This window comes from Leptinotarsa decemlineata, unplaced genomic scaffold (genome assembly GCF_025532065.1).
Source record: "Leptinotarsa decemlineata unplaced genomic scaffold, Ldec_3_MD MMD2_tig00026358_RagTag_RagTag, whole genome shotgun sequence".
NCBI lineage: Eukaryota > Metazoa > Arthropoda > Insecta > Coleoptera > Chrysomelidae > Leptinotarsa > Leptinotarsa decemlineata.
In genome coordinates this window covers 8,456,249-8,480,832 of record NW_027412703.1, presented here as the reverse complement: position 1 = coordinate 8,480,832, position 24,584 = coordinate 8,456,249, and positions in this window count along the sequence as shown.

Genomic DNA, 24,584 nt, shown 5'->3' with positions numbered 1-24,584 from the left:
GGCTATATGTTTGTTTCACCTCAAAAGACCATCTATTTGTGTTTTAGAAGTCACGGAAGTTATTCTATCGTACAAGGTTGCATATATTTCGTTTTCAATGAAACGAACTTCGAACAGCAAACCTTGGTTCAACATGAATTTCGAGCAAGTTTTCGCCTCCAGAAATCCTGCCTACTGGCAGTGTCGCAAAAATCCAGTGCCGAAAACCGAACTAGGTTTGTTGTTGATGATCACAACAGCTGCAAACTTAGGATGAATGGAAGCAAAGAACTTCGCAATCAGTGAATTAAGAATAAACTGCTTGCCAACCCCAACCGGTGTAGATCCTTCTGGTCCGTAGCTGAAGCTGTTAATAAAACCTTCACAAAATCCACAATTTCACCACTAATACAAGCATATGGTTCAATTGCAAGTACAGCCATAGGAAGCTACTAGCTGAAAAATTTGCGTTCCACAGTCGATTTTTTGGGAAAGATACCACCCACTATACACACACTAAAATCCTCAATTCCGGAAATCACTTTTCGATAACGTCTAGTTAGGCAAATTCTGAAACAGCTCAATCTTATCAACAAGGCTTCTGATCCTGATGAAGTGCCTGTCATTAAAAATTGGGCACCTGTATTTTGCAGACTTTCCAACCTGCCTTAAAAGAAACAGGTTTTTTCTTCTTGTCGGAAGATTACTCGCGTTCAGCCTATTCCCAAAAAGGGCAAAGAAGTCGTAAACAACCATATTCCAGAACAGGGGTCTCCAAACTACGGCCCGCGGGCCAATGATTTACTGTCATCAATCTGGCCCGCGACAGCCAATGATTGCCTAATTGTTGTTACTATTGCTGTGATAAGTTGAAGAAGAAAACGCAGAATGATGATTACTCGGTTTTATTTACTTGCAAGGTAAAACTTAACGACAGAAATGATAACAAAGAAAACTTACCTCAAGTATCTAAGTTTGAGCATATAAATAACTAACAAACAATTGAAATGAATCACAGTAAAACAAAAACACTAATGAGATTTATGTAATTGTGATTTTCCACCAACAATACTTTGTAGTTGTGGATCAATTTTACTTGTATCAATTATCAAAAGAGATTTAAGATACTCATCGGTTAATTGAGATCTGTAAATATTCTTTGTGTACTTCATCTTGGAAAACGTTTTCTCACACAAGTAAGTAAGTAGTACCAAAAACAGAAAACAACCCACGAACAAATTTATGCAGATTATCAAATTGTTCCAGTGGAAGACTCTTATAAAATTCCAACAAAGATGAATTTTGATATTTGTTCTTGAGCATATCACTGCACCGTAAATCAATAATTTCCATTTGGACTTCCGGAGCCAGGGATTCAATGTCAGAATCAAAAGGATTTTGAAAAAGCTTAATTTTATTCGCAATGACATCAAAATCTGAAAAACGAGTATCAAAATTTGTCTTCAAAGCACTCGAAGTTTCGATTCCAAAATTGACGGGAAATTCAGTCTCTATAGTGTGACTGAATATTTCACATGTTTCAAAATGTGTCAATTTTTTTTTACGTAATTGCGATTGGAATAGTATTATTTTCTGCCTGAAGGATTTGATATTGGTGTATAAATCAGGAAGAACCTGATTTTCTCCTTGCAATCTCAAATTCATTTCATTCATATGATTTGTCAAATCGACATAGAAGACTAACTTCCACATCCATTCACTATTTTCTAAATCGGCAGAAGAGCGCTGCTTCTCATTTAGAAAAATTTTGATCTCTGCTCGAAGTTCAAAAAAACGCTTCAGGACTTTTCCGCAACTAAGCCAGCGTACGGCACTATGATATGGTTAATCATTTTCTCCAATCTGTTGAAACAACTGATATGACTGATCTTAGAACTTCAGACATATCCAAACATTTTCCGCACAAGGACTGTTGATGAATGATACAATGTAAGACTAATGGTTTTGAACCACCATCATTTTCTACAGCTTTTGACACAAGTGCAACTACTCCTATATTTTCACCATACATATTTTTGCCTCCATCAGTTGTTATAGATTTCAAATTTCTCCATCGAAGGTTGTTTTTATTAATGGCATTTTCAACTCCCTTGAAAACATCTGCCCCAGTTGTCGTGCCGTGAATACTATCAATATCAAGAAGTTCTTCATACACTTCATAGCTTTTATCTACTCCGCGAATAAAAATCAACACCTGAGCAGTATCTGACACATCCGTTTACTCATCCAATGCTAGAGAAAACCACTCGTGATGTCCATTTTTGTCAGACAGTTGAGATGATATATTTTCTGCGATGTCTTGCACCCTCCGAGCCACGGTGTTTGCTGACAAACTGACACTTTCAAATAAATTTACCTTTTCGGGGCATATTTCTTCGGCTACTGCAATCAAACATTCTTTTATCATTTCTCCATTGGTGAATGGTTTGCCACGTTTTCCGATTTCAAGAGTCACACGAAAGCTGGCGCGAGTTGCAGACTCTTGTTCAGTATTCGCTTTGGTAAACAAAGATTGCTGCGATTTGAGTCCGCGTTTCAAAGCTTCAAATTTTTTCTTCCGCAAACTTCCTGTATACTTGGAGTAACTTTGAAAATGTTTCGATTCATAGTGTCGTTTAATGTTATAGTCTTTGAGAACAACTCTGGTTTCATTACAAATTGAACATAGCGCCTTATTACTGGACTCAATCACAAAATACTGAACGTTCTATTTTTCTTGGAACGTTCTGCATTCACTGTCGATTTTTTGCTTCTTTTCCATACTAACAAATCACACATAAAAACAATAAGTCAAATCAAAATACTTTTATTGACGGGTGTTACTTTATTTCACAATATACAGTTTCGCTTCCTTCGCCTTTCCTACGCAGACTAACTCGCAGTTGCGCCGCTAGCCTTTTTATATGCAATTATTACTGCCATCTCGAAGTGATCTAAATACACTAGCTAGAAGCAGAACTTTCTCGAACCTACGCGGTAATTCCAAATATTTAATTACGTCTAATGCCACCTAGCGGGTAGCTGAAAAAGATAGTACATAGTACCACTACTCGCCACTAGATGTCGTTAAGTGTCACAATACACAATAATAATTGAAATGCAAAAAAGTGTATAGTTAAGGGCAGAAATTGGCCCTTGGAACAAACTGAAAAAATCATTATGGCCAGAAGGCTTCAAAGTTTGGAGACCCCTGTTCTAGAATATTCAGAATGCTTCAACATCTTGAGCGATCATCAATATGACTTTCGGAAACAAATATCGACAGACCGGCGACTTTCTATCGTGTCACCCATATTTGAAATGACGCAATCGGGAAACGTGGAAAGTCAAGAGCTGTAGAGCTACATATTTCTAAGGCCTTCAACCGTGTACGGCATGAGAGTTTGCTGGCCAAACTTCGAAACTACGGCTTGAGGGATCATTTTTGGGTATGGCTTCCTAAAAAAACATTTCCTGCAAGTGACCATCAACGGATATCTCTCGAATACTTTCACCATCAACGCTGGTGTTTCCCAGGGATTTATAGTGTCTACAAACATCAATGACTCATTGGAAAAACCAAGAATCCAATACGGTACACTTGTCTCGTCATTCCATTTGGATTCCAGGACATCGGCGGCGGATGCACATCTTCACCGGCAGTAGGAGGTTGCATATCTTAATGAGGATCTAGAAGTGATGTTTGAATTGAGGAGAAAATAAACAGGTTCAATTCAATGCATCGGTTTTCTCCAAAAAGATCAATTTCTCCGAACCGGATGTAATAATGTCAGGTCAAAAAATTCCACTTTCGATAAGTTTGATTGGGGTTGAAATCGACACCAATATGTCGTGGCACAATCATGTCGTTGGAATTGCAAAAGCCGCTCCTCTAGAGCTTGAAACACTGTTCTGAACCAGAAAACTGTACACACTTGAGCAACGTTTGCTGCTTTATGAAGCTCAGATCAGACCTTCTTTGGAGCATTGTTCTCATATATGGAGCTCCGCCCCTAAGCATACCCTGATGCAGCTGGATTCCATCCAGAGAAGAGCCATCCGCCTGATTTGAGACGCAAACATCACTTGCAACCTAGATAACCTGGAACATCGAAGAAAGGTTGGAGATTTATCTCTCTTCTATAGATACTTTCACGGAAAGTGTTCGAGTGACTTGGCATATTTGATTTCACCAAGAGGGGTATATATCATAAATACTTGATGGACTGTGGTTGCTCATTGTTTTAGGTTCATTTCAGTACACCCCGAACTTCACTATATGAAAACTCTTCAATATGGAGAACTGTTTTTATGTGGAATAAACTTCTTGAGAACGTTGTTCCGAATGGATTCAATCTCCAGCGATTCAAATCCAGGCAGGATTTTCCTGCAGTGCTTGTATTTTGTCTTAGAAAAAATATCGATACCTGACATTTCTTCAAACCAAATACTAAGTACTGACTGTAACAGATTTCTAGTGATACAACACTATCGTTTCTTAGATGTCGTGATCAGTTCCATTTCTTCTCATAGTTTGAACACTTTTGTTAAAAAAAATCTCCATAACAATAATAGCACCAATCACAATATTCATTATATAGTTTGTGTTGGTGAGTACATGTGGTTCCATCATTTCGAATTTTCATTTTAGCGACTCTTTCTTGAGTTCCATTACGAACTGTACAAGAACTTGTCCTGCTTGCTGTCAAAACATGAAAAAATTGTTACTTTCAACCGATTCGTGTCCTTTTGTTGATGATTGCTACTCAATTTTCTACCAGAAAAATGCAATTTCTCTTTATTCCTATTATGGTCCATTGGATAGCCTCCGTTTTCGCTATTTCTTGTCGATTTCAGGAAGTTTCATCAAACTTCTGACAACTTCTGATTATAGGAATCCACAAGTTTTTCAGTCGGAAAGCATTTGAACTGCTTAATGAATTCGCGACTGCGGCAGGCCAAGTGTGGTATTCTGTATGTGATGAAAGGTAATATTTGTTACGATTGATTTCAATAACTCTTCTGGTAACATACATGAAAACAACAACTACCGATCTCATTTCCAGCATCATGTACAATCTTCCAGTCCAGATTTTGGGTAATGATAATTATTTAGTTATCATTCTTTGTATTATTATAAACTTTTGATTCGGTACAAAGTTGAGGATGTAGTATATTTGGATATCACCGTATCTTTCATACCTATTCAGTTCTCATTTCATTTTCTGTTTGTCATATTCAGCTGAGAACCGATATTTATCAACTACAAATTATCTTAAACTTCATCAACTGTACTGTTTATTATTGAAATATTTAAATATATTCCCTAAATTGAGGAACTTCAGAAAAAAATATTCAATTGTAATTGAATGTCTCAATAATCTTTCAATAATGTTCTAACGAACTCAATTCATGAAAATTAATGATAGACATGATGAAACCATATAAAAAAACTGTTACCAATAGAAAATGATTCATACTTCTCTTTTCCATTAATGTAACAAGTGAAATTATTCCACTTTCACGAGAATATGAACTTTGTGACACCTTTACAAAATTTTATGCCGTAATGCTCTAGAATTATTAATGTATTCGCGAAAGGAGAAACATGCAAATGAGGGAAAATTGCCAGTCATAAATCTGGAAAGTACCTACTCCTGAAAAATGGATTCCATCAAGAAGACCGGGAGTTTGTATGGAGTAATGAGATGTTATTCGAATATTATGATCGATTTTTGAAAATAAAATTTTAGAATGAAAACTGATAAAGAAATTTGATTCTGCCTGGTTTGGTGATCCAAAATATTTTCAGATGCGGTTTTTTCTTTTGATTGGGAAATGGATCAGAAATGTTCGTACAGTTTTATCCAACGTTTCGGACTTTATTCAATCCATTATCAGGGCTCAAACATTAGTTATCCATGTAAAAAACGTTTAAAATATATGTGTGATAGACAATATGGGTACAAACGAAAATGAGGATCATGTATCAGATGGAGTAGTAGAAAGCCAAAAACTTTCTTTCCCAAAAATTATTTTAGATATACGTAGTATGAGTTGTCAGAATTCGAATTGTCATGTGTATGCACATCAAAATTTAATAAGTGTCAGAAGAATCTGGTCACTGAAAAAAATTTTATTTTCTTCATTGTTTCATGTGGATCAATCAATGAAAATCATTTGAGAATGAAGACGTAATAATGCTCGTAATGAATTATATCATTTTCAGACATTTATGTCATTTAAAGTATTCCACAAGTAATATAATTGACAGGAATGTCACACCAATATTCCACAAACTACCGTATATAATTCGACAAACTGAAAGATTTGCCATCACCTAATTTGAAATATAGTGTTAACTAAGTGCAGAAGATCAAGAGGGCCATATTTTATTCTGAAAATTCTGATATTGAAAATGGCGTACCTTTTTTAATGGGACGTGATGTTTTCAATTCGTTCGACCTGGCAATTTTCAATATGGAGAATCAATCAAAATCAACTTCAGATTTGAGTTATTCGGGAAATGAATATAATGATTTGTTTGCTCCAGAAATAGGTCAATATAAATTAGATTGAAATTAGTTATAAAAGTAAATCCAAAAATTTTTAAAGAACAACCTTCACCATTTTTGATGAAAGAGAAGGTGGCAAAGGAGTTGGATCGATTTGAAAATCTACAAGATATTGAGCCGGTTGATTTCTCTAAATGGAATACACCTATTGTGCCCGTACTGAAAAGGGTCGGTTCTGTAGGCATTTACGGGGACTTAAAAGTTACAATACACCCTTTCATATAAATTGACCTTTATCCATTACCAAAAATTGAAATTCTATTCGGTGAATTAGCTGGTGGTGTCCACCTTACCAAACACGACATGTCCAATGCGTATCAGCAGATTTGTTTAGATGAGCCTTCAAAAAATAATGTTACAATTTCGACACGCAATTTACTCGTGCTCCGTTTGGTATTTCAAGTATGTCATCCAAATTTCTATTAGTAGTTTTCTTTCAAATTGAAATATTTTATCTTGGACGTGTCATTAGTAAGAAAGGATTGCATGCTTCTGATTTTAAAATTTCCAGTATTATTAAAGCACCAATTCCATTCGATGTAACTTCATTACAATCTATTTTAGGTTCAGTAAACTACTATATGGCAGATTTATAAAATAACCTAACAATTTGCTAAAGAAAACTACGGTATGCAAATGGACTAAAAGCGTTCGAGGAAGTGAAAGAAAAATCAATTTCTCTCCCTGTTTCATTTTATTTTGATCCAGAACTTATAGTTTAGTTGGTTATTGATGCTTCTGATTATGGAAGTGTTAATATATCATATTGCCTAATGGCATATAGAAAGGGTTACAGCTTATGATTCGCGTACTCTTTTAGAAAGCGAGAAAAACTTTTGTATTTTAGAGGAGGGAGCTCATGCAGTTATTTTCGGTTTGAAAAAAAATTTACATTGGTAAACGATAACAAACCTTCATTATATATATTCCATCCCGATTGGAAATCTCTGAATATGCTACAAATAGATTGCAAAGATGGCCAATTATTTTGTCGAGTTATCTATATAAAAATAATAAACCGAGTGTTAACCTGTTCAGCAAAAAGCTCGGATAAAAGCCGCAGAGATCACCTCACTTCTGCGGAAAAACAAAGATAAACCAATGCATGGGGTCTTCTTTAATAACATTGGAGACCTTGGCTTATCAAAGCGCCGACCTACGCTTTTCTCAGGTCGAGTGGGCTGAAGTTGGAAACTGAGGGGTTCGTCATGGCTTGTCAGGATGGTGTCTTCAACACCTTAGTCTACCGCAGTCGCGTGATGGGTATAGAGGTTCCTGACACAAGGTGCAGGGCCTGTCACGAGGCGCCCGTTACCCTAATGCACTTGCTATCAGCATGACCAGCATATGCGGTCTCGGCCCATATCCATCGACATAACGCGGCCCTAAGAGTGCTATATTACCATCTACGGCACTCTTACGGTATTGACGAGACACCGGTGTTGCCCTACGCTCCGGGGGATATTGAATCCGTTGTGGGGAACGAGAAGTGTCGAATTTATTGGAACTATTAATTCCCCACCCTCAGGCTCATACAAGCTAATAAGCCTGATGTAGTCCTTCTCGACCACCAGACCAAAACGATAGTTGTCGTGGAGTTTTCAGCATCTGGCGAGACGAATATCGTCAGAAAAGAGAAGAAAAAACTTCACAGAACTTCACAGACTCTATGCAGATCACTCTGTCAAGATGGTTGTTCTGATTATTGGAGTCCTTGGTGGAATGATGCCCTCTCTACTCTCGAATCTCAAAATCATACCGGCTTGCCGCACTAAGCAGAACTCTTAGCCGCACAGATGCAGAAGGCTGTCATGCTTGGCTCACTGCGCTTGCTCAGGGCACATGATTCTCGGACCCAATGATCACTTACCCAACGATGTGGGGAGTGGTCATTGGTTGATAATGCTGACGCGCCCTCCCGAATGTATCAGGAATTCGGGAGATAGGGCCTGACCAGCGCACACTACGGTGAAAAAGAAAAATAATAATGATAATAATGAATTGTTCATTGTTTGCCGGTAAAATGATTACAGAACTGTAAAACTCAACCTAAAAAAAAACAGCAAAACAAAAAGAGTAGTGTTAGGTCAGTTGACTGATTCTTCCAGTTATTATAAAGTGAGTACCTATAACCTATATAGATAATAAATACTTATATATACCACTGGTTGAATAAATATAAACCAAAATAATTGATATTTAAAATATACCACAGATTACTAAAATATAAACTACGAAGATGCATTTTATTCACTAGGTTATATCATTGGTGAGTCAACAACATTTTTTTTTGTTCTTTTTTAATCAATTCAGACACAATGCAAAATTGGGAATATCAAGTGAAGAGGAAATTATAGCAATCTGATATGAAAAAGAGGATTTGAATATTTCTTTATCATGCATTGGTTTATCAATAAGATTCTTTCTCCTCAATTTGAGAGTATGAACATCTGTCCTCTATGTGACTCTCCTGCACGGATATTCAGGTGTATAGTAAACGACGATTAGACATATTTAACCAGCCCATTTCCTTTAGCTAATGTGAAATCATATCTCTTCGTTTGAGATTATAAATTAAACGTAGACATGAATTTTGTACCTTTTGGATACGAAAGGCATCAGATTTCCGAAGAAAAGGACCATAAACTGTATCACAATGGTTGAAATGAGATAAAACCAACGAGTCAGATAACATTTTTTTTTGTTTTTAAATTAATTTCATTTCGATGAGGATATAACAATTTGATTGCTGAGTATGCCGTTTTAAGTTTAGAAGTAACATGTTTGTCGAATCGCAATTTTGAGTCCAGATGTAAACCAAGATTTTTTACATGATCGCTGAAATTGATAACATCATCATTGATACAAATTCGTAATCTATTTGTAGCTTATATTTTTTGAATTTCATTTCCGAATAAAATGGCGAAAGATTTCGAAGAATTGATTGATTGATTGATTATTATTGAACGAAAAATACACTTGAGTATCAACGACATATAAATGATAATTACAATGGAAAAAATTATGATGAAAATATAATGTATATAAAAGAGGACCAAGAATACTACTTTGTGCTACACCTCGTTGAATGGTTAGACTATCTGAAATTTCATCATCAATCTTCACATGTTGTTGACGATCTGTTGAATACGATTTGAGGAGTTCCACAGACGTCCTGCTGTATAATTGATAATAATATCTCAAGGTTAACCGTATCACAAGCACGCGAATAATCTATCATAATGAGTATACACTTTTTGTTGTCATCTATCGACTTTACTATATCATCAGTAAAAGCACTCGAGGCCGAAGAACAACTGTATCCGCTCCTAAAGCCAGACTGATGTTCAGGAAGTAGTTTTCTATTTGAAACATATGTACGGAATTGTTTTTCTAAAATTTTTTTTTTTTATTTCAGACATAGTTGGAGGAATACTTATACTTCTCGACTGGCTAAAATTGGTTGCATTAGGAACTTTAGGTAGAGGTAAAACGAATGCTCTTTTCCAGGCGATAGGAAAATAATCAGGCATTAAATGGACAACAAAGTATAATGATTTGACTGTTCATATTATCAAGACCAAAAGCATTTTTTTTGATGTTTTTAATAATTTGCATCACTTCATCTTCAGTTGTATGTTCAAAGAAAAATTGTTCCGATTCATCCACCTCACTATTATTATAATAATTCAATATATCTTTATCAGGCAATCGATCATCTCCGAGTTCATTAATTAAAAAATTGTTGTATTCTTGAGGATGTTTTAATGATTCCGGTATCACAGTATTTTGTTTACGCGTTATATTCAGTGTTTTCATTTCTTTCCATTTTCCTTTCAAGATACAGTTCAGTTAGAGAGTTTGAAATCTAAATATGCCTTTTTCTCTATTTTTATGGCCGAAGATGTAAAATTTCGCAAGTCTTTATAACATTCCCAATGGGGCTGTAGTCTAGATTTTTTATATCTATTCAAAGCCTTGTCTCTCAGTATTTGCAACAATTTCATATTTTCCGTTATCCAGGGCTGATTTCTCCTTTTGCTCGAGTTAAAAATGAACGTTTTTGTTGGAGCATGATGATTTACCACGTCCAAAATGGTTTTATTCAAATAATCCAATTTATCATCTATACGGTTCAATTGATTTATACGATCCCAGTCCTGAATTTCAAGGTTTGTTGAAATTGTTTAAAATCAATGCCAGAAAAATCACGAAACGTAACATTTTTGGATTTTACATCACTGCCATCTATTACAAATGAACAGTAAATCAAAAAGTGTCTAACAAATCCCATATCAATCACACCTACGCTATTTAATTCATAATTAGAGTAGAGATGATCGATTAAAGTCATAGAGTGACTCGTGATATGAGTTGCATCAGAAATATTTTGTGTGAGAGTGAACGATTCAGTTACTGATCTAAAATCATCTGATAAGTTAGAATCTCTATTGAAATAATCGATATTGAAATCCCCAGGAGATATAATATGCTCATATTCGGGATGACTGTTTATCAAAACGTTTTCGAATCTGTTCAGGAAAGCCACATGATCAGTTTTGAGAGGTCTGTAACATACTCCCACAACATTTTTTTCTTTTCACACCCGAATTTTCATCCACAGATGTTCAAGGAAACTTTCATTTTCAGAAATTAAAACTTTGTATCCTAACGAGCTATTAAAAAGGTACTCCTTCTCCGCGTTTGGCGTCTCTATCATTTCCAATCAATTAATAACCATCAACGTTTATGAAGCTGACAGGGATACCAGGATGTAACCAAGTTTCTGAAACCCCTAATATATAAAAATTTCTTGAATGAATTAATCAGTAATTTTCGGGACCAAAGAACAAATGTTCACGTGGCCCACCGAAATGAACATATTTTACACTACTAAAGTGCCTCTTCACAATGAAAAAAAAATTAATAAAAACTCGTCGAGAGCAATAGTACGTGAGCCACAACTATACTTCGTCAACAAGAATGACATGAATACGTATATTACACTCAAAATTTATCAAACAATTCAAATAACATTAATAACATAATATGACAATGAAGTTGTGAAATCAGAAGATAACCCAGCAGAATCATTGTCTAGACTTCCGCAATCAATTGGGGATTATTCAGAGGAAAATGTTGATTTCAATTCTGTTGAATATTTCTTGAATGCTGAACACACAGTATATTTTGATATATTTTCTCTTGAAAATTTCGTACATTGAGACGTTTCCTCTAGCGACGTCGTAGTCTCTGGGGACGTCGCGGTAATATTGAAATAACTGGGTGCTGGTCAAAAATCATCTAAAAAGCATCAAAAAAAATCTACAAAGCTTCAAAACGTAATTTTTTTCCTATTTCGAAACTCCTTGTACACTCCAATTTTATAAAAAAGCGAAAGCATTTTCAATGGAATAAACAGAGCTGGCGAATGATAATTGAACTGACAACACGCCTGACTCCTTGCATACAACTTTTAATGTAAAACAATACTGGTGGTTTGCGATTGAATATAGATATCGGTGTTCAGTTATTAACTCTCAGTGCTCTCGAGTGTTGTTGATTTCAATTTATTTTAATTTTCTCACCTACTATAGTCTCAACGGACGTTTTCTTATGGAACATCCTGAGTATCAACTCAATTTGCTGAGCTAAAGGTATAAAAATTTCCAAAGATTTTTTAATATTCAATTTTTTTTTTAGAGAAATACATAGTTTCAATGTGTTCCCAATTTCGCCAAAATCAATTGTGAGCAATGAGGCATATGTCCTCTTTTATGAACAGAAGGGAACGAAGCAGCACCTTTGATGTGTTTTTTTTTTCTTTCCTTTTTTTTTCTTCTTTCCTTTTTTTTTATAATCTTAGTTCTTTGAATTGATTTGTATTTCTAGTTGTGTCATAATCTGGTTTATGCGGTAATGATATTGTTAATAATGTGAGAAATGCACAGTTTCAATGTCAAAACGAATATAGTGTTTCTCAAAAAATCATTGTTAGAACGAAAAACAAAAGGCGACACTTGTGAGAATTGTAAATTGAAATTTCATCAATAAACTTATTGAGTTTCAATTTCTTGAAAACATTCACCTATTTTGTTAAAAAAGACAATGATGTTTGGGATATAACAACAAGATTTAGAGTTTCCACAAATAGACATAGCTTTTGTAACTCGAAAGCAATAAAACTCGATCTCTCCATATCATAGAAACCATAATTCCACTATATCACTTTCTGCGACCAAACTGTTAACTCTAGTGAAGATGCTTAAACTGATTTTTTCATCTTCAAGAATCACAATTAGTAGACACAACGCAACGGTTAAGGCCAAACTTGTCTCAACATATTATTTTTGTAAGGAAGGCACTCTTGATTAGATCACGAATAATTGAAGTTGATCGCCCAACTTCTAATATTTGTGAATGTTCATTTCAATAATTCGAATTCACAAACTAATGCCATTTAAATTGAAAGGAGTTCATTTTTGAGATAGATTACATTTTGGGATAGAAAGGTATTGGCTTCATATTTCTCCATCTTTATACAATACACTGTATAATATAACATATTGTGTTGCCATCCAGTGAATGATATCAGATTCAATTCCATGACGAATATTTAGAATACAAACTGTATACCTACCTAACAAAAATTGTTTTTTTATAATTCGATGTTCTATGGAATTAGTTATATTGAGAGGGCTTTTTCTGTCAGATTTTGTCTGAAAGTTACTTCTCTGCATGATCTACACATCTTTGTGAAAAGTTCATTCTGAAATTAAATGTTCTTTTCCTTTCTTTGGATGAATTTCACATTAAATTTCTTTCAGATTATTGTAAAATATATACTTATATTGGATATCAATGCAAAATGATACAATATTCTTGAAGAATATAGTATGTTGAATTTTATAGGCGTTGTTTTCTAATGTTGAAATAAATCAACCCAAGGAATTCCTTTTTGTGCTTTACGGGATACTCAGATTACGCTGAGAGCTTTGTTTACTTACTTCACATCCATCCACTCAAGCATATTTGTATGAGGAGGTAGGTGTATATTTCCTGAAAAGCATAGCTTGATAAATTACCCCAACTCGAAGTAGTGGGAAGAAGGAATCGTGAGAAATTTGGAGAAAGATTCAGTGTTATTTGATATGTATTTTCAGTTTGGTATAATGAGCTATTTCAAAATAGAGAAACATTTGTTCTAGTGACGCCACTGTGTCCATGGTGTATAAAGAATCGAGGAGCCAACTTGTTTTAGTAAAAACCAGGATAAATTTCAGTGTTCATAATATTAGCAACTGAAATTTTCATATCATATAATGTATACAAATGAATTATATTGTTCATAACAACTTCTTTTCAAGGACAAAGCACAAGCACTACAAAAAAATTCTTAAGACACTCTAAGAGCGGTGCCTGTGCGAAAGTAGCGATGAACATGAACGCAGTTCTCTAAATGAAGAAGTTCTCAGACAGTGAAGTTCGAGGTCTACTGAGTTGAACCTCAAAGCGATGAGCAACCACAATTCGTCGCGTTTTTTTGATTTGTATCGCTGACAAACATTATTATTTCCTTTGATTTTTCTAGAAGAAATATCCTCCTTCATACTGTCAGAGTATAAGTAGTATTTCAAGTAGTTTATCTGAGTAGTTGTGTAGTCTTATGGGTCTGTAGGAGTTGACCCTTGTGAAATTTTTGCGGAAGTTGGGTTCACGATGATTTGGAAAGAGTCAGCGTTGGAATCAAGTGGAAAAGAATCGCCCCTCTCTTTTTGTACTGCACTTATATCCATCATATTTGCCCCATACTTAATTCAGTAATTATTATACGGCGTGTACCTAAATAGTTCCCCCCCTATATATTATCCTTTGAACAGAACAAAATTTCAGAAAACATTTATATTAGAAGGCTTGACTTTCACAAATTTTTAATTAGAGAGACATTAGTGTTGCATCACATTTTCAAACTCACACATTTAATGTATAAGTTTGTGAATGTCCCTATTATATTCCAAAATATGTTCGAAGACATTTTCGTTAACTACCAGGCATTCATTACCTCTCTTCACCAAATTGTTATCTTTAAAGCATGACTGATTTTAGAGACATCTAGGATACTGGATAAAATTTTTTATTTATCATTTATGATTACTTTATCGTTCATTACAATAGGACTGCTATGAAATTATCGACGGAACATGCAGGTTATTTGCCGAAAGGAATCCGAAATCAAAATACAGTAAAAATGCTGTTGAAAAATTGTTTCCATCATTGAACATTCCTTTCAAAAATAACCAAAGGAAACCCTCATATGAATAATGACGATCTGAAAATAGATATTCTTGGATATTTTGCTGCTCATTCAAATGCGTCTTTGAGAGACTGTGGAAAAGAACTACCATTTGAACACATAACCGCACACCACATTTTGAAGAAGTATAAATGGAAACCATCGAAATATAGTCCGCTGCATATCTAAGAGACAGGGATTTGTATCGTCGAATTGAGTTTTGTGAATGGTTGCTGATAAATTGTCAGGAAGATCCACATTAAAAATAAAAAAACTATGTACCAACTGTGTTTGTATATACGAATTTCGAAGGATACTGTAACAGTGAATAATCAATCAATTGAAAATACGGAAAATACTTGGTTCCAACAAGATGAAGCACCACATTATAACGCGGGGCCGTAGGCGTATAACTCGCTCAATTATTTTATTCTAAATGGATTGCCACTGATGATTTCTGACACTGATGGACTTGGAACAAGTGAGGAAAATATGGTTGGAAAACTTTTGCAAGCATACAATGTCCTAGTTTTCATATTTTGTGTGAAAAGATAATGCAATATTTTTGAATGTTTGCTATTATGTTGAACATTTAGAATGAACATTTTCAATTCATTAATTATTTTTTTGTCCAATTAACCTATCCATTTTGTAAAAGTTCATGTTGAATATAGGATAAAGAACTTTTGTCCGATTTCCACTGAGATTTCCATTTGTTACGACCGGTTTCGGTTTCTTCAACCGATTACCTGGAGTCTTTGAAGTACACTAGATACTCGTTAGGATAACAAGAGGATTGTTCCGAATTCTTTGGGTTCGATACTCTGAGCAAAACAATAGCAAAATCAATACAACTGACCACTCTGGATTGAATGATTCCATACAGTCCATCTCGTCTTGTGTTTGTAAATATTTTGCTGGAAAAATCCTCACTTGTTCACTCTGTAGTAAATGTTCAAGAGGTAGCGAAAACTCATGTGAATTTCTGGAACTTCATCTATCTTTTCCTAATATGACTAATAACCAGTCCGTGCAAAGCTTATTGATGAATCATCTGAAAATGGAATTTTTAACAGATGATAGTAAATAGGCTATAGGCATTCTAAAAGTTTTCTTATGGAGATTAACATGGGAAAACGGCTAAGGTTCATTCTGCAATTTTTGGTTCCTTTCAAGGTCACGCGTACGGCAGAGTCCAATCAGAGCGCTCCAAATTGTCACGTGACCCAGATGCATCGTCGCGAGTACACCACACTGGCGCCACCTATGAGTCACTAGCTGAACTATCTATTGGTTGAAGAAGAACACTGTAAACACTAGACATATGGGTGTTGTCATGCGACGCAGTATGCGCAGTTGCCGGTTTTATGATGTCTGTCAATACGGATCGGTGTCTGTGCAACTGTCAAATGTCAATGAGGGTGCAGGACGGTGTCTGTGAGGGGGAAACGTGTGACGTCATCGACGCAGGATGGAACGAGTATCGTAGCGATTCAAGCATGGAACTCGACCCCCTTGCCCTCGCCCCCTTGGTACTCCACATCACCGCTCAGGCCCCCTTGGTACTCCACCTAACCTATCAGCTCCCTCTTCCCCCTTCAGTCACGTGATTTTAATTAAAAAAGTTTATAGTTATGAGATTCGAACCTGGGTCGTCCGCGCCGTAGACATTGTCCTTAGCCTCTACACCATCGTAAGATATTGAAGTTAACTGCGAATGTTTGGTATTTACAGCGTTAGTTTTGTCGGGACCGAAATTGACTCATTCATTATACTTGACAGCATTTTTATTTTTGATTTCCATAGAATGTAATTGTCATTATCATATTGAAGATAGGAAAATATACTTAGATTTGGGAAATAATTAATATTTCATGTAAAGAGGTGCATGTGTGTGTAAGAGCGAGAGGCGCGTGTGACGTAATCGATGCACAAATTTACGTGGCTTTGCGTATATTGAGAGATTCATTATAATAATTTATCGTACAGAATTGTTTCATGTCCTGTTATCAGTAACCGCACAAAAATAGGCGCTCGATTCATCGATACAAAAGTATATGGAAACACCAAAGTTATAGAACACACAGAGTCATCTATGAGTCACTAGCTGAACTATCTATTGGTTGAAGAAGGACACTGTAAACACTAGACTCATAAGACGGCATCTGTAAAATGTGAATACATGCCAGCATGGCAGGTTCGGCGTTGCCAGTTGTACAATAAATCATTGTTTATGGGGCAATGTGGCGTTGCCGGTTTAGGAATTAATCGTGAACTACTCCACGAAAATTAAAAGCGCGAAAATTATATATTAATAATAATGAATCAGATTTAATACTAAACATTACAGATTAATGAGGCTGTATCGTTTCAAAGTGTGATCCCTCAGTGTTACAAGGTATCTCAAAATACATCATTGAAAACAAACATGGCGTCGAAGTGTACAGGGTGCGTCAAAATATATCATTCAAGAAAGAACATAACAGTTCCACGAGGCTGTAAGTTTTCAACGTGCGATCTCTCAATGTGTATAAGGTATCTCAAAATACACCATTGAAAAACGAATATGACGTTGAAGTGTACAGGGTGCGTCAAAATATATCATTTGAGGAAAAAAACATGTCGATTTGAAATATGATATTAATGTGTATACAAACATGTCGATTCAACAGAAGTCTAGCGTTCCAACATGTCGGAAGTCTCGTATCTTTGTTAACCAAGTTAGCATCATCAGGAGAAAGAGGAGATCCAAAAGTGTCGAGAGGTTGAGCGTTGTGGACTCAACGTGAGGGCGCGAATGGGAGAGCGAAGTATTCGACAATGACATTTCAAAATACGTGGTTTTCCGTGCGTTTTCGATCGTTTTTCGTGCGTTTTCGACCGTTTTCCGTGCGTTCATTCGTTATCGTTTCATCGTTATTGTCGTAACGGTTTTTCGTGTTTCAATATGGCAGTCATTTATCATTTAACGCGTTTCGCTAATCAAGTTGGCATCATCAGGAAATGACTAATGTCCATGCTTTGTCATATGAAGATTCATTTTGCGAATTTTCAGACTCTTGAACGGAACCTTGTGGAACACCCAACCTAACTTCTGTTACAGAGTAGTGTCGGTCAGCCAATCAGAATGGAGAAATCAAATATCGCTCGATTGATTGTGCTAGATGAAATTGAACTGGAGAATGAGGGTCGAATAATAATAATAATAGTGATAAAACATCAAAAGCTTGAAAGTGACGTAGTCAGCGTGGCGTGTGTGACGATTTGTGGAAATGAATGAGTTATTACAAAAAATAATAGCACAACTGTCAGAAGGGCACTGAGTTGTATATTCACTAATAATGATCGGATTGTCGCACACAGCACGTCAAATGAAAGGATAAGAAATGGAGGAAGAATTGCAAATTCAACAAACTTGTAATTAAAAAATGTTGGGTTATGAACAACTATAAGTTTATTCAAAACGCAGAATTTATTGACAAAGAAAATGAAAAAATCATTGGATACTGAAACATATGATATATTTGGATTCCTTAGGGTGAGAAGATTTCGAATCCATCAAAAAATGACCACTTCCGGTTTCCACTTCCGGTCCTCCGATTTCGATGATTTTGACATCAATGGATTCGTTTAGATGTTATGAAACATAATTAATCATTTGTCGAAGCCAAAAGGGCCTTATAACCTATTTTCATTATACTAGCAGCAACAGACCGATGTGGGTACTCATTTCAAATGATGTCATTTTTAGATTATGAAAAGTATAATATCGAGCATCTAATGTGAAATAGCATAGAAAAAATTGCACATTTGAAGAAAAACATTGAACATATTTGAGATTAAAAGTTGTTGGGTTATGAACAACTACGAGTGTAATGTAATTGCAAAAGTTTGATTCAAAACACATAATTTGTTGACAAAAAAATGAAATAATCATCGTATACTGAAACATATGTTATTTTTGGATTCCTTAGGATGAGAAGGTTTCGAATCCGTCAAAAACAGGTCACTTCCGGTTTTTACTTCCGGTCGTCCGATTCCGATGATTTTGATATCAATGGATTCGTTTAGATGTCAAAAAACATAGTAAATCATTTTACGAAGCCAAAAGGACCTCATAACCTATTTTCGCTATACTAGTCGCAACAGGTCGGTGTGGGTACTCATTTCAAATGATTTAATGTGTAGACTATGAAAAATATAATATCGAGCGCCTAATGTGAAACAGCATAGGAAGAATTGCAAAGAGAATCATTGAAAAAACTTTGTATCATTACGTACATCATGTCAAATGAAAGAAGAAAAATTGCAGAATTCATCTATAAAGAAAAAACAAATATGGTGCAACATGTCAGAAGGGCACTAACCCACATCTTTATTAATGATAACTGAATCTCAACGTGCAGCACATCAAATGAAAGGGAAACGAATGCAGAATTCATCAACAGAGAAAAAAAACGGAGACGATGCCAAGAGGGCACAAAGTTGTATCTTCACTAATAATAGTCGCATCATCACATGTAGTACTTCAAATAAAATGGGGAAAAAAAAGCAGAATTCATGTGTTTGTTGCGCTATTCAAATCCAAGGTGACATGGATCAATGTCAACGCTGAATATGCATCTAACAAAGACTCTTTGATTTTCTTTTGTTCCATTTCAGAATATGTCATCACTAATTTTTATATTCAAACCCAAAGTGACATTGATCACTGTCAATGTCGAATCTACATCCGGAGATACGCAGTTCTCAAAGCGACGAAACAAAGGCTCTTTGTTTCATTTTAAAATATGTCATCACTCATTTTACTATAAATACGTCATGCATGGCGAAATGAGTTAGTTGAATCCGTTGAAAGTGATACCAGTGACAAGTGCACCGATTCTATTTGAAAGTAAGTGTTTTAGGTTTGACTTTTTCCTCAGATGAATTTATTCAAATGTAATTCAATTGAAAATTGGTGAGAATTGTTGAATCATTTGATTTCCAAAATTTTTCTCGATATATATATATATATATATATATATATATATGTTGGATGATTTCAGTCAAATGTGTTACATATCGTGGTTTGTTTGGGATAGTATTCGCATATATTGTGAATCAAAACATAAAGCTTTCATTGTTTATTTTTCACAGATGGATTTACAAAAGTTGAATGCAAGTTCGATCGTGAAGAGAAAGCCAAGTATCAAAGTAGCAGATTTGCCTGTGAAGATGCCGCAGAGGATACTCACTGCCAAAATCGTGAAAGGAAAATTTGGTGAGGCGGTCTTGTTAGATTTGGGAGATAAAGTATCATTTCTGCCCCACCGAGTGACGGAGGCGTATCGTCCTCACTTAAAAGAATGTTCATCAGGAAAATACGCTATTGTGTTCAAAGGGTTGATGGACATTGGGAAACCGAATCTTGTCGTTTCATTTGAGATTGTACAAAATTAAGGTTAGTACTGTTTCCAATTTTTTCTTTGTTTTATAGGCAAAGAGTTTTTGGGTGTATACAATATTTTTCATTCGGGTCAAAAATTCTCACTCACAGATATGATCCGCATAAAGTAGTGTTTTCATACAATATATTTTCTTCACTCAGTACGTGCAGAATATGTGTTTTAAATTCTTTATTTTGAATGGCACTTGATTTTTTATTTTCATTATAAGTGTAGCAATTACTTCATGAAAGACATTACCCTCTCTGTTGCCAAAAAATTTTTTTTAGTGTATGTTTTATTGAAAAATCGAATTTATTTCAGTGTATTTTTTTATTGAAAAATCGAATTTATTTCAGAATAATACATCAACGTGTGCAGTATCAGTCAGAGTCACCTCAACAACAACATTCAAAACCGTCATAGCAACCTTTCCAGAACGAGATTCAAATCTCAGCAGTTTCCATTTTTTTCAGTCTATAGTTGCACATTATGAGGCTAGAATTTGTCGATATTCAGTGATTTGTTGGACAAACTGCGTCTATTCAATATATACACAACCGTAATGAATTTGGAAGACTTTGAATATTCATCGTGGTGTGTTCCAAAATTCAAGAAAAACACGCCGTTCTGTATGGGTCATTTCAAAGGAAATTTGTTCAGAGTCATCTCAACAACAACATTCAAAACCGTCATAGCAACCTTTCCAGAACGAGATTCAAATCTCAGCAGTTTCCATTTTTTTCAGTCTATAGTTGCACATTATGAGGCTAGAATTTGTCGATATTCAGTGATTTGTTGGACAAACTGCGTCTATTCAATATATACACAACCGTAATGAATTTGGAAGACTTTGAATATTCATCGTGGTGTGTTCCAAAATTCAAGAAAAACACGCCGTTCTGTATGGGTCATTTCAAAGGAAATTTGTTCAGCTGCAGTCTCAATAACGTTGATATTTTATATAAATGGCTTTATAATATACTACCAAAATAAATAAAATACATATCACACACATCTTTTTTTGAAAATGAAAACTCATCTTATACAGGGAAAGTTGTCAAAAATATGCAATAACAAAAAATTATATACCAGATTTTATAGAGATGAAGAAACATCATATTGAAAGATACTAAGTTGACAAAAACAGGATATTTTAGAAATAAAGGAAATAAGTTTGTCTGTCATTTTAAATTCTGATTCGTTGGGTCGATATAACAAAAAGTGGCATTTTATATCTTAAATTTTATTCAGGACATTATTATAGATGATTGACATTTGTCATTAAATTTCAAGTGTGATATTTGGAAATTCATTTCGTATTGTAGTTTTTTCGAAATTCCCATTCAAAATAGCATCCTTTGATATAGATACCACCGGACGAATCTATTATGTGTAGATAACCTGAGTTTCAGTTGTTCGGAGTTCTGAGTTCTTGTACATATAAACATAACAAAGTAACGATACAGGCAAATTTGAAAAATCGTCATAAAATAATTCAAATCCATTCAAGTGAATACATGAATTGAAAGATATTTCAACCTCAACTTCGATATTCTGAAACAAAAACACACAGTATTCACAATTCCATCTTTCGTTATTCCAAGTTCATAGTCATCAAAATTGATACGATTATAATATAATAGGAATATAAAACTATCTTCAAATACAGTTGCATGAATGCACATCAAGCATTTTGTCGTAGTAAGGTGACCGGGGCAAAGTTACAACTTCAGCATAATATGAATGTTTATAAATATTAGGGAAGGTCAAGATCATCAACAGGTATTAAGAAATTCATTCGGTGTCCAAAGCTTTCGGAATACAATGCAAATAATTTTCTTTATGAGTATTCGTTCGATATTAAATATTATTACCTCAAAATATATCGAAATCATAACACGTTTGCGATTCATTTTTTCAGTTACATTTGTAAAGTGAGTTTCAGTTTGCAGAAATAATAGCCCACACATGTTGGAAATTTTGCCATAGTGTGGTGAAAATCGTATTGAAAATTCTACGAAATATAAGCGCATACATACAGAGTGAATCAATATTTGAAATATGTCGTTTGGAACCCCCCATAACCCTTCTCTATCGAATTTTGGTAGAAATAATGCTGAGTCGTATTGTAGAGTTAACGTTCGAAATTGGGGAAAGTGAAGTATTCAACAGTTTTGCGTGCGACGGTTTTGCGTGCGTTTTCGAACAGTTTACGTGCATTTATTCGTCATCGTTTCGTCGTTATTGTCGTTTTTTTTTCCTATTTCAATATGACAGTCATTTAACACTTAACGCGTTTCGTTTACCAAGTAAGCATAATCAGGAGATGAATAAAGTCCACGCTTTGTCGTATGAAGGTTCGTTTTGCGAATTTTCAGACTCCTGAACCGAACCTTGAGGAACAATCAGCCTAACTTCTGGTACAGAGTGGTGTCGTAAGCCAATCAGACTGGAGAAATCAAATATCAGTAGAATGATTGTTTTAGATGAAATTGAACTGAAGAATGTGGGTCGAATAATAATAATAATAGTGATAAAACATTAAAACTCAACTTGTGTTACAGAGTGGTGTCGGTCAGCCAATCAGAATGGAGGAATCAAATATCGGTCTAATAATTGTGTTAGATGATATTGAACTGGGGAATGTGGGTCGAAAAATAATAATAATAATGATAAAATATTAAAACATTGAAAGTGACGTAGTCAGCGTAGGAGGTGGTGGCGTGGTAGAAAATTTGTGAGGATTTGTGGAAATGAATGAGTTATTAAAAAAAAAAAATGGAGCAACTGTCAGAAGGGCACTAAGTTGTATATTCGCTGATAATAATCAAATCTTCGCTTACAGCACGTCAAATGAAAGGACAAAAAATCCAGAATTCATTGACGAGAGAATACAAAGATGGCGCAACATGTCAGAAAGACATTAGGTCACAATTTCACTCATGATATTTGGATCTTGACGTGCAGCACATCAAATGAAAGAGAAACGAATGCAGAATGTTATCGACAAAGAAAAAACAAAGATGACGCAACATGTCAGAAAGGAACGAAGCCACATCTCCGTTAATGACAATTGAATCTTAACGTGCAGTACATTGACTGAAAAAGAAAAACAAAATGCAGAATTCATCGACAGAGAAAAAAAAAACAAAGACAACGTAACATGTCAGAAGGGCAATGAGCCGTATTTTCGTTAATAATGATTTGTTCTCAACGTACAGCACATCAAATGAAATGGAAACGAATACAGAATCTATCGACAGAGAAAAAACAAAGATGGCGCAACATGTCAGAAGTGCACTAACCTGCTTCTTTGTTAATAAAAGTCGCATCGTCACGTGCAGCATATCAAAGAAAAAACAAAAGAAGCAACCAAAAGGGCACTGAACCATATTTTCGTTAATAATAGTCGGATCGTCGCATTTGACATGATTCATTCACTCAAAACTGAAATGTTTAGAAGATACCAAAGGAGATCTTACGGTGACTATAAGTTCTGGTATGCTTTGTTAGGTATCGAATGATGCATGCAATTTCGTTAATTCTAGCGACGTGATTATTCCAAGATATATTGGTGTCCATTTGAACCTCAAAAAACTTATTGAAGCAGAAGGTGGAACCCCAAAAAAATATCAGATATAGTACAACAAGTCAGTGAAGAGCGGCTTTTTTCTGCAGAAAAATGTTTGAATTTCTTCAAATTTTTCAAATATCTGTAACAGAAAGACAAAACTCAGCTGCGGAACGCTTCTATCTACTAAAGTTAAGTATGTGTCGGTAGTGTGTAACGAAGGTTTCCATTAAATTCACTGGTTGCGCCCTCTGGAGGATGTTTGTTGCGATACACCATAGATGACAATATTTATTGTTTATCATTTCGAATCCGTTGAATACAAGGGGTTTGGAAATAGAAAAAAACAATGTTTTAACGCTTTGTAGACGTGTTTGATGCTCTATGACCAACACCCGTTATCCATATTTTCATTATTATCCCGATTGTATGACCACCAAACATTCAATTTTATTGGGATTGAAGGGAGCTGATAGGTTAGGTGGAGTACCAAGGGGGCCGATAGGTTAGGTGGAGTACCAAGGGGGCCGAGGGGCGGAGTTACACGCTTAAATCACTACGATACTTGTTCCATCCAGCGGCCCCCTTGGTACTCCACCTAACCTATCGGCCCCCTTGGTACTCCACCTAACCTATCAGCTCCCTTCAATCCCAATAAAATTGAATGTTTGGTGGTCATACAATCGGGATAATAATGAAAATATGGATAACGGGTGTTGGTCATAGAGCATCAAACA